The sequence below is a fragment of the Temnothorax longispinosus genome, chromosome 4 (genome assembly GCF_030848805.1).
Source record: "Temnothorax longispinosus isolate EJ_2023e chromosome 4, Tlon_JGU_v1, whole genome shotgun sequence".
Lineage (NCBI taxonomy): Eukaryota > Metazoa > Arthropoda > Insecta > Hymenoptera > Formicidae > Temnothorax > Temnothorax longispinosus.
The window spans coordinates 3,129,482-3,142,288 of record NC_092361.1 but is presented as its reverse complement, the minus strand read 5'-3'; the positions used below and the strand labels follow the sequence as shown (position 1 = coordinate 3,142,288).

Below are 12,807 nucleotides of genomic sequence, written 5' to 3'. Positions count from 1 at the left end.
ACCTTTAGTAGATTGTGATAAATGAAGTTAATCACGGAGTCCATAAATTAAAAGGCGCGCTAAATTTTTTTACACGGAAAGTAGTTCAAGAAAATAAAATTTATAATGTAATAAGAATTTAGAAATACAATTATTAATAAGAATTTGAAAAAATAATGCTGATAGCGTTATGCGATTACGTTTCGATCGATGCTCGCTCATTAAAATCCCAGATTGGACATAATCGATGAATATTTTATGACGATGACATTGACGGGTTATTTTGCGATGAAAAATGTTCGGGGTGAGATTTTTATTACGGTAGAGGCTCGCGCAAGACTCTGATTTTAATCGTAAGAATCGCGGACGTAATGAGTGCAAAGCTTTCGCAAAGCTTATCGTGCCGAGTAGTCGGTGTGTCTGCAATGCAGTTATACAAAGTTACGGGTTGGTATCGACCTGTTATACGGCAGTCATCAACCTGCCGGCAGGTAAGTGTGTATACTCAGGTATATCGTGAACGGCGCCGGCGGAGGAAGAATTGATCGTGCCCTCGTCGCGTCGCCGCCGCCGCAACCGTCGGTATTTGTTTCGGAATTTATATCGCGGTATTTTAAACGGCTTTAAAACGCATGGCCGTCTCTCATTATTGATGCGTATTCGATGTGAATTCGTAATTAGTCACAAATAGGCGGATCGCACGGCTAACTTCAATATTTTGTAATTTTATCGCGAGTACGGCGTATATTTACATTTTAAATCGAATTCATAACCAAGATCGTAACCTACATATTCATTATATTAATTTTGGCGCATTAATTTCAGAGTACCAATATCGTATATTTATAATATATATTTATAATTTTAATGTAAATTTGTAATTAGTGACAAACAGTCGAAATGTGTGCATATAGGCATGTGATTTTAACACTGTAATGTTTTATAAGTTTATTCAGCATTTCTAAATTATTTACAGGCTCAATTATAACTGTACTTATTTATTACATGATATAATAATTTCGAGCAACATCAATTTTAGAACAAAGTTATATAGTATTCATAATTTAATTTCATGAAATATCAATTTAAATATTAATTTAAATATTATCGTGAAAGTTTAGTAATAAAGATTAATAATAAATATGAAAATAACGGCAGACTAAGATAACTATTAGCTTGTTTCATTTAGAGTATTTCGATATTAACACGCCATTGTTATGACGCTATATTTGGCTTTTTTAGAAACGTTCAAATAAAATCTCGGGTATAATCGATAATTTATCTTGTGCCATTATTGAAAATGTGATTTTTCATTTCGCGGCATTTGTTGACCGACGGTTCTGAATAGTTTAGTAACGCCCTCATTTCGAAGTCATGCTTGCTACACCGTAAACAAAAAAAAATTTTGTTTATACTAACGTAAGCAGTAGTCGTACAATCTCAATTTTATTAAATAATTTAATTATCGTTCACCGTCTTTATTTGGTAGCACGAAAAGAATGGTTCATGCAACAAGTCCTTTAGGCATATATTACGCGAAGAATTTATTAAGGAGTATTATGTACTAGGGACGACATGGAGGATTTGTGCTGTACAATTTATTATTCTCGGCAATACAATACCTTACAAAAGAAAAAAAAAAAGAGTAAGAAATTCCATTTTGCATTATGCTAGATGATTTATGTTTTATATCTATGATGTTTCAAGGCATATTTTCTTCGTATATAGCACAGTAAAATGTTCATAAGCATCGCGGCGAACAAGAGACGCGCGTGGAACGTTAAATCTTAAATGAAGCAGTAAAATTTCACTAACGTAAATGGCTAGCTGTGCCCCAGCTAGACCACATAAATTTAAAAAAAAAAAAATAAAATGCCGTCGCTCGTGCAGGTAATGAAGGTAAGAAACGGTTTATAGGCAAATGTTATTCTTGAAGAGGGAGAAAGAGAGAGAGAGAGTAATTAGCAGCATGATTCGGTACTAATTTTCACGCGCAATCTTTGTATAACTGTGTTAATTAAAGTTCCAGGAGGTTGCGACAGTTGAAACGGAAATGTAAGATGTAGGAAACCTTGTTGCATAGGTTCTATAATTCTATATATAGGAATATATGCATCGACGCGACGTTATATACACTTCGAAAATCACAATTTCGTTAGTTTTGAAGTAAATACGCTGCAGATGTACTGTAAACAGTCTAAATTTGCATTTATTAATTCGAATAAATGATATATATTCGATGCTTATTTCGGTGATGAAGATTTTGGAGAAATTAATCAGAGTATTAACGTATTAATTAGTTTCGAGACGTTTTATATATTATCTATAATCTAAAATAATTTTATCATTAATGGTATAATGAAAAAATACTTCTTCTTTTGCTAACTCTAATAGTTAACGCGACAAAATTCTATATAATTTTAAATATGTAGTGGTGCTGCGCTCTGATTTCGATTTCCACAAACGGGTGGTTTCCTTGCTTTTCCAAGAGGTTCCATGTTTTTGTAGAATTCTTCCTTATCCCTGTGTCGGTACAGAGCTTTTGCATTGGAGCTTGAAGCTTTTGTATGGCGATCGATAAACTCCGTTGGGTTTGAATATCTTGTTTTATCCAACGAACGGCCGACTGTCGGAAAGTTCGATGACGATACGAATTTAGCGTAATAAATGAAAAACAATTCTTTCCGAATTTATAATATTATAGTTTATCCTTGTGATTACATTTTTACTTACGAGTAGAATTAATATTATTTTGCTGTATGTATTTCTGACCAAAAATGTATTTTTGTTTCAGGTAAGTCTTTGCTGTGTTATAAATGCCATGTCAGTCCAACGAATGATGTCAATGATATAGGGTAAGTTTTTTGCATGTGTTCAATATTGGGTGGTTGCACGTAAAATAGCTCATATAGTATTTTTATAAGTTACCTAATGCGCAGGTAATAGAATCATTATCTTGACTTTTTTATCGTTAATTCTCATTTATATTGTATTATAAATTTAAATTAATTACCTGAAATGGCAGTGAGCGAGTAGGATATACTTTTTTTATGATCCCCTCTAAGAATTTTAAATCTTTTCTACTTTCGCGTTTATCGCTTTTTCGATAAAATTAATATTATCATGATTCTTCGCATCTTAATATCTGATAAATTACAAATAAATATAAATCTTAATTTCTGCGTTTATTTCTCTAGAAAGTAAAAGGAAAGAAAACATTTCGCACGGATATTTTGCAAAGCAAGATAAATTGCAGGTCTTACTTCGAACTTTCTTTAAAAGGCTTTGCGCGAAACGTTTTAAAAACGTCTTGATAGATATTTTCATTAAGATAAGATGAGTAAATGTTATCAGAATCTTGTTCCACTACTAACTCTTCTTATTTCCAATAACAGAAGTTTGTCGGGGATTTTATGCGTACCTATCTCAAATAAGGTTGTAAAACTTGTAACTTGCACGAGTTACGAGTTACAATTACGCGCGTGACGTAGATTTTTGTGATATAAATTAGAAGTATATTTTTAGGTCATTTATTATTCTATTTCGTAAAAATACATAGTGCGTTAATTATCTTTAAATATATCTTTTAACGGAATCCTTTGAATTTAATTTGATTAGAAGCTACAAGAGGAACAATAGTGCAAGTCTCTCTTCGCCTTCGGGCTTGTTTAATGAATTTAGTTGATAGCATCGTTTGTTTCGCGTTGTATTACTCCTATAGAGGAACCCCGCAAGCAATGTTTAAATCGTATCTAAGTTTCTTAGGACAAGTTTACTTGGCTGGATGCGATTTGGTTATTCGAACGATCATAAAACAGCCAAAAAGAAACTTTTTTTAAATGAAATAATCATTATGTTTTATTAGCTATAGTTTTACGAGCTATAGAATATCGGAAAGTTAGCAGAATCGTACCTTAGGTTGGTTATTGATTGGCTGCCTGTTGCTTTTAGCCCTGCCGCAGCTGCGGTTGTACACCCTTGTTCTTCTCCCTTTCTGTCTCCTGTCTTTCGACCTTACCCCTTATTCGTCCGGCTAATGGATATCCTGTCCCCGAGCCTGCATAAGACATCCCCTACATTTCTGACTTTGTCTCCCATTTAATCTCGTTTTGTTTTTATCAATTTTCTTTATTTTTTTTTATTTTTCCGCCTTTTTCGCTCTTTTTACATTCTATTTCGCATTCAGGATAAATAAATACTCGCGAAAAGAGAATTGCTTTTATGCTTCTTTGCAGTGTTTCCCATTTACTCTCGTTTCGTTTTTATCAATTTTCTTTATCATTTTTTCATTTTTCCGCCTTTTTCGCTCTTTTTACATTCTATTTCGCAACCAGGAAAAAAAATACTCGCGAAAAAAGAATTGCTTTTATGCTTCTTTGCAATGGAATAATTCAAAATTATTTTGCCTTGATTAATATTTAATCTTCGTTTCCGTTATATTTAAAAAAAATTTGTCTAGAGCTGAGATTTTTTAAATTAAAGAAAGAATTTTACACGATATTGCATAATAATAATTTTACTTTTTATCTTCCGTTTGAAATTAAGAAAACTATTTTACTCACTATTTTAGTCACACTAAGGTATTATCTAAGGCTTTGCTCAAATGAGGATAAATTGCCACACACAATTAAATTTACTCACTTTTTTTTACCATTTGCTGTTCATTTCCTCTTAAATCAATTTAAATTAAATGTACCCTTTCGATTATTCATACGCTCCGATAAAATAAAACTCGAAGATCGATGATTCATTTATTTATCGATTATATAAGCGTACAACCAAACGTGTATAATCAAGTGCGAAGAAGGAAGACATTAAATTTCTATATAGCAACGTAGTAAAATATTTTTTCAACCGCTTACTTGCTACAGATATTTGGTATCTGCTTTCATCAGGTATCGGTAGACAAAACTTCGGGAGAATATTCTTTGATCTTATTGGATTTGCATTATGATTAATTAATGTTAGCGTGCGATATTTAAATGAACGTTACGATAATAGACAACGTGATGATAATAGCGATGTTACTTTTCGCGGTGGTTATACGCGGTAAATCTTTGAGTGCTGAGTTTATCGACACTTTTATAATGGAGTATTGGCCCGTTTCGCGCGAAATCAATTCCACGGGTACATACGCCGTCGTGTAGTTTCCCTTCGGGATAAGTGAATCGGAAACGCTATCCATCTAGTTGACGGACAGGCAACGGCAGACAACTGGGCTGCTTGCTCTATATACCGATTTAGTTTGTTGCACAGTTTAGAATAATTATTTATTGTGAACTTTTAACGGGTTTTTAGTCCGATTTCGATTGAATCGTTGTTTCCAACCAATCAACGGCTTAATCGAGCAGTTGTCTAGAGCAATTTTCGAATTGAAATCGAATTGATCGCGCACACTATCAACCGAACAGTTTGACATACATGATATCTGTGAAATAAATGATGGAATAAAACAGTTTAAGAAGAAATACCTAGGGTGGAGAAAAAAAAGAGGAGAAAAGAAAGGATTCCGTCTACACAGAATGAGAGAACGGGTTCTTTTTTACAAGTCGTTTATCATCGTACTTTTACTGCTTTCCCGTATTTCCGCGTTTTCCTTTTTTTTTTCTCCAATAGTTCTGCTTTTGATATGAAAATGTGTGATATTTCCTGATTTCGAATATGAAGTCTACGAGATCTAGGATTACATCCACGACAGTCCATTAAAAATCTCATTATACGTACTTCGAAATCGATTTTCGTTAAAATTGGATTGCGCCTATCGATAGCCCTCGTATCGCTCGCGAGTTTCAGCAGTTACAGCACTCGAAATGTAATTTCGGGATGCAATTGCCGGGTCCTATAGTGACGCGCGCGTGAATCCGCGCGGTGGAATAATAGCGCACGGCGGAGGAGGAAAGCGAAACGCGCAAGCGTTCCTTTCTATATCGACCACGGGCTGTCTTTTCACACAAAGTCCGTCTTTTCGCGGCTGGAACTTTCACCGACACGTTTGCATCATTTTGAAATTTTTAACATACATATGTGTGGGTTGACACGCGTTTTACAAGCGTTTAATCCGTGTACTTTACATATATCTCGCTGGACAGGGTACACAATGATAACGCAGAGAGCGCGTTATTACGTTTCAGTGGAAATAAACGACTGAGTCAGACACACGGGGAATACATGTGCGTTCTAATAAATATTAGTTAAAGGAGTTTAACTAACTCTTTGTCTATTTCAAGCGTTGTTCATAGAGAAAGATGTGGAGAATCACTTAAATCTTTGTTAAATTTAACTGATATTTATGGCTGTGATCTCCTGTATCTATGTCTGGCTTGTAACGTCCGGTTCTACTGAAACACAATACCACGCTTTCTCTCTATATCTTTATTCACACATTTCATAAAATACTGGTTGTTATTAGGATAATCGGCTCTATTTTTTGCACAATACATTCTATACTATACGTCTAAAAATGAGCAAATCTGGTAGGCAAAATGTGCTTAAAGCACGTTTACAAATCGTAATAAATCTAGCTTCCGCGTAACTTTGAAATGGCTTCTCAATGAATATCGATCTGCAGGCGAAAATTGACGGGTTTTATATTGAAATTCATTTTATTTTTTTTCTTTGGATCGTTATTCGTTCATTGACAATGCCAATTTCCATTCGCTTTCTCCCTCTTCTCCCTATCTTTTCCGGTTCTTTTTCTTACGTCGAATAAAAGGATGGAAGAATAAAGCCATCACTTTTTGCATTTGCCGATCATAAAAAGCAAGGTAATCGTTAAAGCAGTCTTGGTGGTTTTCATGAATACGCTTGGAATTCTATGCAAAATATCCAGAGTGAATTAGAAATCGATGCAAATTTGACCCGGTCCTGAAAATAATCTTCTCTAGAAATATAAATCGACCCATATCGGTTAGTTGCGGCTCGTCCTACATTATTTTTATTATTTATTCTGCAGATATATATTTTTACAATGTTTTATTTAGAAACGTAAGAGTTTTAGCAATATGCAACATTCTGTCTCTTTAATTTGTGCGTGTACCTTAATTGTTTTATTTTATTAATTCCCCCCTGAAATGTTTTATTCATGCACGTGCAAAGAAATCAAATTACAGTTCGCTTCCAGTGCAACCTCGATTTGATTGAAAGTACAGAGGTGTTCTCCGCTGGCTAACGTTTTCGAATTTCCTGCGGAGGAACAGTTAGGTTTCTATTCCGTCTGTTCTTATACATGTAATCATCTTCACATTGCCATGTTACCTTACGACAGAATGACATATCCGTTTAACAGATTCAATCGTGTTCTGAATAATATCTGTCTTCCATGATTGTACGTGTATGTGTGAGACAATGTCATTTTGTTCTGTAGATTTTTCGTGTTCAGTATATTCATATTTCTTCATATTTTAGGGATATAAATATTTTTGAAGTTGATTGATTCATTTTATGACGTAGTATATTATCATCTATTGTTGCTTAATTAAGATTTAACCAAATAATTAAATAGTCACATAAATTGTAAAAAAGATGAGAATTCCGCAATACCGTATTAAAATTAATCCATCTCAATTAATAATAATAATAAAAACTAATATGATTTAAAAAACCTGAAACTTCAAAATTTCAAGCTGTACTAGCTATCTGAATTAAATAATTTTGATATAAATCTACTGCTTTTTTAAACCCTAATTTTATCTATAATATAAAAAAGACATTTATACTTAACCAAGAATAGTTCTAGATAATATTATTAAAATTGTTTGAAAAAAAACACGGCACATTTGTTGAATATGCCGAGATATATAATGATGACACATTCTTCGGAAACTTATATATATCATGTATCCTCGTAACTGGTAACATGAAATGTATATAAGGCAATATGTCGTTATATATTGAATGTTAGAAAAATGTGCGCGAGTAATGTGATACATGGAGTCATCGAAGGAGTATCAATCTTCCGTCGGGTTGCAAAATAAATTTCGTACCAGTAGCTAGGTGGCTCGTGATACTCTCGTAGCGAGACGTGGCGTGTATATTGTCACATATGCGCCGCCATATGTGCCACCGACAACAAGAATATTTCGCAGATCTCGTTCTGGCGAGGGAACGAGTTCTCCCGGAAAAGGGGAAAGAATTTCAGCCACTTGAGACACGAATGTCTTGTGCGCGAAGTACTTCGGATCACCTCAACTTACCCACCGTATGCATTATGTATAAACATCCTATTGTTCCAGATGTATACCAACTTGTTACGCCTAGCCTGAGTTTACATTGTATGCTTGAGGCGAACAACTCTAATGATCTATTACATCTCGCCAATTACGCGCAAATTACGCATTATCACTAACGAGCCCACGTTCGTTGAGATTTGGAAGCCGTACATGTTCGTCGGTGTTGCGCCCGAACAGCTCCACTCGAGCTGTTCCGTAATATGCCGTAATGTGCGCAAATTATCGGTTATATTTTGTAATTGTTATTTTATACAATTTCTGTAAATTTGCACGAATCAACAATCACGGAACTTTATCAACCAAGGAAATTTTGTCGTAATAGTTTGTCACAAGACAGTATTTTGAGAACGTAAGTATTCATTTATTAAGCTTTTGCTGCAATATTATTGTAGCAAAAGGAGTTTATTTTGTGCATTATTTTCATTCTCGTTCGACCCTTTGAGCTTACCACTCCTCTTATGGAGTCCTTCTTGCAACGACGAGAGCATAATCTATTTTAGTCTTTATTTACTCTTTATTATCGGACAGGTTGCGTGCCAATATATCGATAAATTACTGTCGGCAAAATCGCTAAGTAATCTCTATTTCTGGACAGGTTAGAACATATACGGAAATATCGGGAGGTTTGCCCTTTCAGGAACATACGGTATAAACTTCATTGAGTCAGGTGATATATATCGATACATGTGGAAAATTGATTCGTTAATATTACTTTTTGACGTAATTTTCTCGGTTAAATCTGTGTAATTTTTAACTTTTTGACGAGCAGAACATATCGCACATTACTGAGAGATTAATATTTAGTAAATATAACGAAATATAAACAATGCGCTCGAGAAATGAATATATTACCTAGTTTTTTATTTATTATTTTTGCTATGTCGACGTAAAATCCGTAACGTGAGCGATCCCCAACAAATAAACGTAATAATTTCATCCTCGACGAACGAAAAAATAGAGATTTATTTGAGAAAAATTTTTAGATATCTACTATTTTGGTGAAGATAATCGCCTGTGATATTACGTTTTCGTGTGATGTTTCGAAGATTAAATACGAATAATAATATAGTGAAAGAAATTGAAAACACGCGTTAATTCAAATTAATCCATTTTTGTGTTAGTGATACAAATAAATAAATGAATAAATGCGTTACAATGAGAAATACGCAACGATCATAAAAAGAGGCAATATCGTAAAAAAAGAAGTAATGCTTCTACCTCTTTGGCGTCGTAAAAAAACGTGTCTGGGGCTTAGTGTCGGTTTTTATCGGTGGGCCGTGGCCCTTATTCTCGTATAATATCTCTTATATTAGAGAGAGATGATGACGACGGGAATTCCGCATGGAATCACGCGGTAACTCTCATATCTTTCACGTTTTCAGCATGAAGTCAATCTAATAGAAACCCTAAAGTGGATGAGAAATCGGGGTTGAAATATAGAAAAGCGTCAGTCCGGTCGGCCTGTAGTAATCAGCCCGATTCAATTTTGAAGCGTACCGACACTCAAACGACGGACGGCAAAGTTGATTGGTTTTCGCATGCTGTATTCGTTTGTTATAGTTTATTAAAAATCTTTCGCGATATTTACTTCCAATTATTCTGCTACCAATATAATGAAAATAGGAAAGAAACAAATATATAGATTTGGTGTGACAAAAACACAAGATTGAAATAATTATGTCGACATTTACGCGCCGCAATAAAATATTTAGCGTAATTATTTCTTTATTCTTTATGCGGAGAGTACATATATCAGATGTTATAAATTATATTTTTCAGGTCTAAAAATGTACTGCAAACACCTGATTGTTCTTTTACACGGAAATAATCGTGAGGCTAATTGGTCAAATAAGACGCTACTTATAACACTTGAATGGTCATTTATCGATGTAGATGACAGTTGGCGTGTGCTGCGTTATATGTGCATCAGTATGTCACGTACGCAGTCAAGTACGCAGTCACGTACGAAATGATCGTTTCTGTTCAAGTGACACTGACGGTTCTAACAGCTAAACTGACCGCGCGCACGCTAATTGTCCAATTATCCGATACTCGTCTGTAATCACTACGGGACGAGGATTGAGATGCAGGTCGAGGTACTGCCCGATGCGTCGTATTGAAATACCGACTTGCGATCAATAAATTACCGTAGGGTTGTTTTCGAGCTTCCAAAACGCTCTTCTCGCGTTCTAGTATGCACTTTAATGCATCGCGCATCCGCTTTTAGCGAAGCTAAAGCTTCAGTCCGCACATTGTGTTCTAGATCAGAGAGTTTGTTTATTTCGCCATTCACCTTTACTTCGACATTTAAATATTCATTATTGCGGCGGTTAACTGGGAATAGTGGAAGGAATATTACGCTAAAAACATCGCTCCGATCTTTGTGCAACCTGTAATATAAAGGATTTAATTATCAAGCGATAACGAGAAGCAGAATATAATATTCAGAGTCAATCGTTTTTGTAACAATGGGATAAAATGACTGGGATATATTCAGCGCGAGAGAAGAGAGACGAGGCTTTGTGCTTGGATGAAGTTTATGTGAGATTTGAAACAAGAGTGTAAAACGGCAAAGTTCATTAGCGACAATAGCAAAAATTATGTATTTATAAAGTTTAGATATATTAAATTTAAGTTGATTATGATAATGCAACAAAAAGAGGTAATTTAAGTAAAAACAAAAATTAACACACGATAATGGGTTCTCGTATTACGATTTTAATTTGATATGTTTAATAATTTTCGCTTCGGACAAAAATTCAAGAGAGGGTGATAAAACCACGATAACTGTTATTCTTTACGGACAATGACATTATGATTTATGGCATACGGTATTGCCTTGGGATTGATCATGGATAAAAGGAAACGTTTTATGGAAAATATCAGCGCGATATGTGGCAGTCGATACGTGTGAGAGTCGATTTCCCTCCACAGAAATTTTTAACGCTACAATCTATAGCTTATGCGCGCGGCAAAACAATGAAAGCAAATATTATATTTGGTACAATATCGAAAGGCAACACTAATTAATTATCTGCGCAAATAGCGCCCGTTAGTTTTTTTCAATAAATTTACCGAAATCCGCGCCGATATTCAATAACGCGAATTACTCATTTTCGCATTTCGAGATATTTTACAATAATTAAATAACATTTTATACCGAGACTACTAATTAGAATAATGAACTTTGTTCTACAATTATAGATATTGAATTTTGAAACTTGTAGGTATAGTTTTTGAAGAGTGTAGCATATAAGCTGTGCGCAATTGAATAGCCTCATTGAATCGCCTTTTCAAAAGAAACTCCGCGCATAAACACCTAAGACAAACACAACGTTTCATCTAGCAGGGAACCGATTTGCGAGTCGGCGAATATCGCTCTCGAAAGTAATTAAACTTTGCTGCTTTGTGCTCGATCGTTTATCGCGGATGAATGTAATTGGTCCGTTAAAGGCTTGGCAAAGAAATTAACTCTGTCAGGATGCGTATGTGTATATATTTGCAGATATATATTTCTCCGTCGCGTCGTTTATCGACGAGAACGTAGCAAAAAGGGGATTATATAAAATGTGATTAAAAATACAGTTGCGATAGAAGGGTGAGGTTTATCATGACTTACAGCTGGAATGGAGAAAAATAACATAAAATCAAATATTTGCGTATCAAGGACATATCGTATGCTTTTGTATTCCAGTGGAAAAGACCGCGTTTTCGAGTATTCTGGCTACTGGCTATTTTCGTATATCGTTAACGTTTTATATCTATTATCTAATGTTATAGTTATATACACTGTAAGGTTATTTGAATTACAAATATGTGACCTAACACATTTATTTCGGTACGAACAAAATAGAAATGTAAAATAGGAATTGGAGTTTGCGTGTAGTCACAGCCATTACCGGTATTCCGCGTGGATCCTTCTTACTCTCCATCTTATCACGCGAAAGGGCAACTGTTATCGATTTATGGTGACAAGGTATACCAGAGGTAGAAACACTGATGGAAACTCAGTGGTAATGCAACTCGACAATCGCATACTGGTCTACCGGACGAGATCGGTGGGAAAAAAGTATCATGCGTCGAGAATGGAAGTGCGACAAAATAGCCACATAGAGATATATCGATAGACAGATGAGTGGATATACATAGATAGATAAACAAACAAATAGATGAGTGGATAGGTAAATAGATAGATAGATAGAGATAGACGTAAAGAGAATGTGTAGGGAGGTAGAAGAGACGCCGCACATGCATCCGCGTGAACCATACCGTACCGTTGGTGGTGATACGTGAAGGGGTGGGTGCGGGTGACCTAATTTTTGCAAAACAGCCAGGGCTGCGGACCCACCGCCGGTCCGCGGAATACTAGTAGTGGCGCTGAGGGTAGTCGCGGTGGTAGTCGGTAGCATAGATGCCCGCCACCCCTCCTCGGACATCGCTCGGGTACTCGGAAAATCCGCCGCTTTTCCGGATGCTACGGCACTGTGGCGCGGCGTCGCCGCCGGAGAGAGAGAGAACCCTTTCGTCAGTTGGGTCTCGGCCGCCGTCAACGTCAATACGACGAAGGCGTACGAGAGCACATCGCCTCGGCTCCGGTTAA

At 35.5% G+C, this 12,807-nt stretch overlaps 1 protein-coding gene and 1 long non-coding RNA gene across 2 annotated transcripts in view; one reads left to right on the top strand and one right to left on the bottom strand.

Annotated features, from left to right (window-relative positions):
* The window catches only part of Dnc (phosphodiesterase dunce), a 299,778-nt gene that overhangs the window by 26,478 nt on the left and 260,493 nt on the right, over positions 1 to 12,807 (top strand). The gene's annotated exons all lie outside the window — the stretch shown is intronic.
* Positions 6,347 to 12,652, bottom strand: LOC139811242 (uncharacterized). The gene is made up of 2 exons (XR_011731581.1): positions 12,482 to 12,652; positions 6,347 to 10,597 (listed from the first exon to the last, which is right to left on the bottom strand). It is a non-coding gene; the product is annotated as an uncharacterized lncRNA (long non-coding RNA).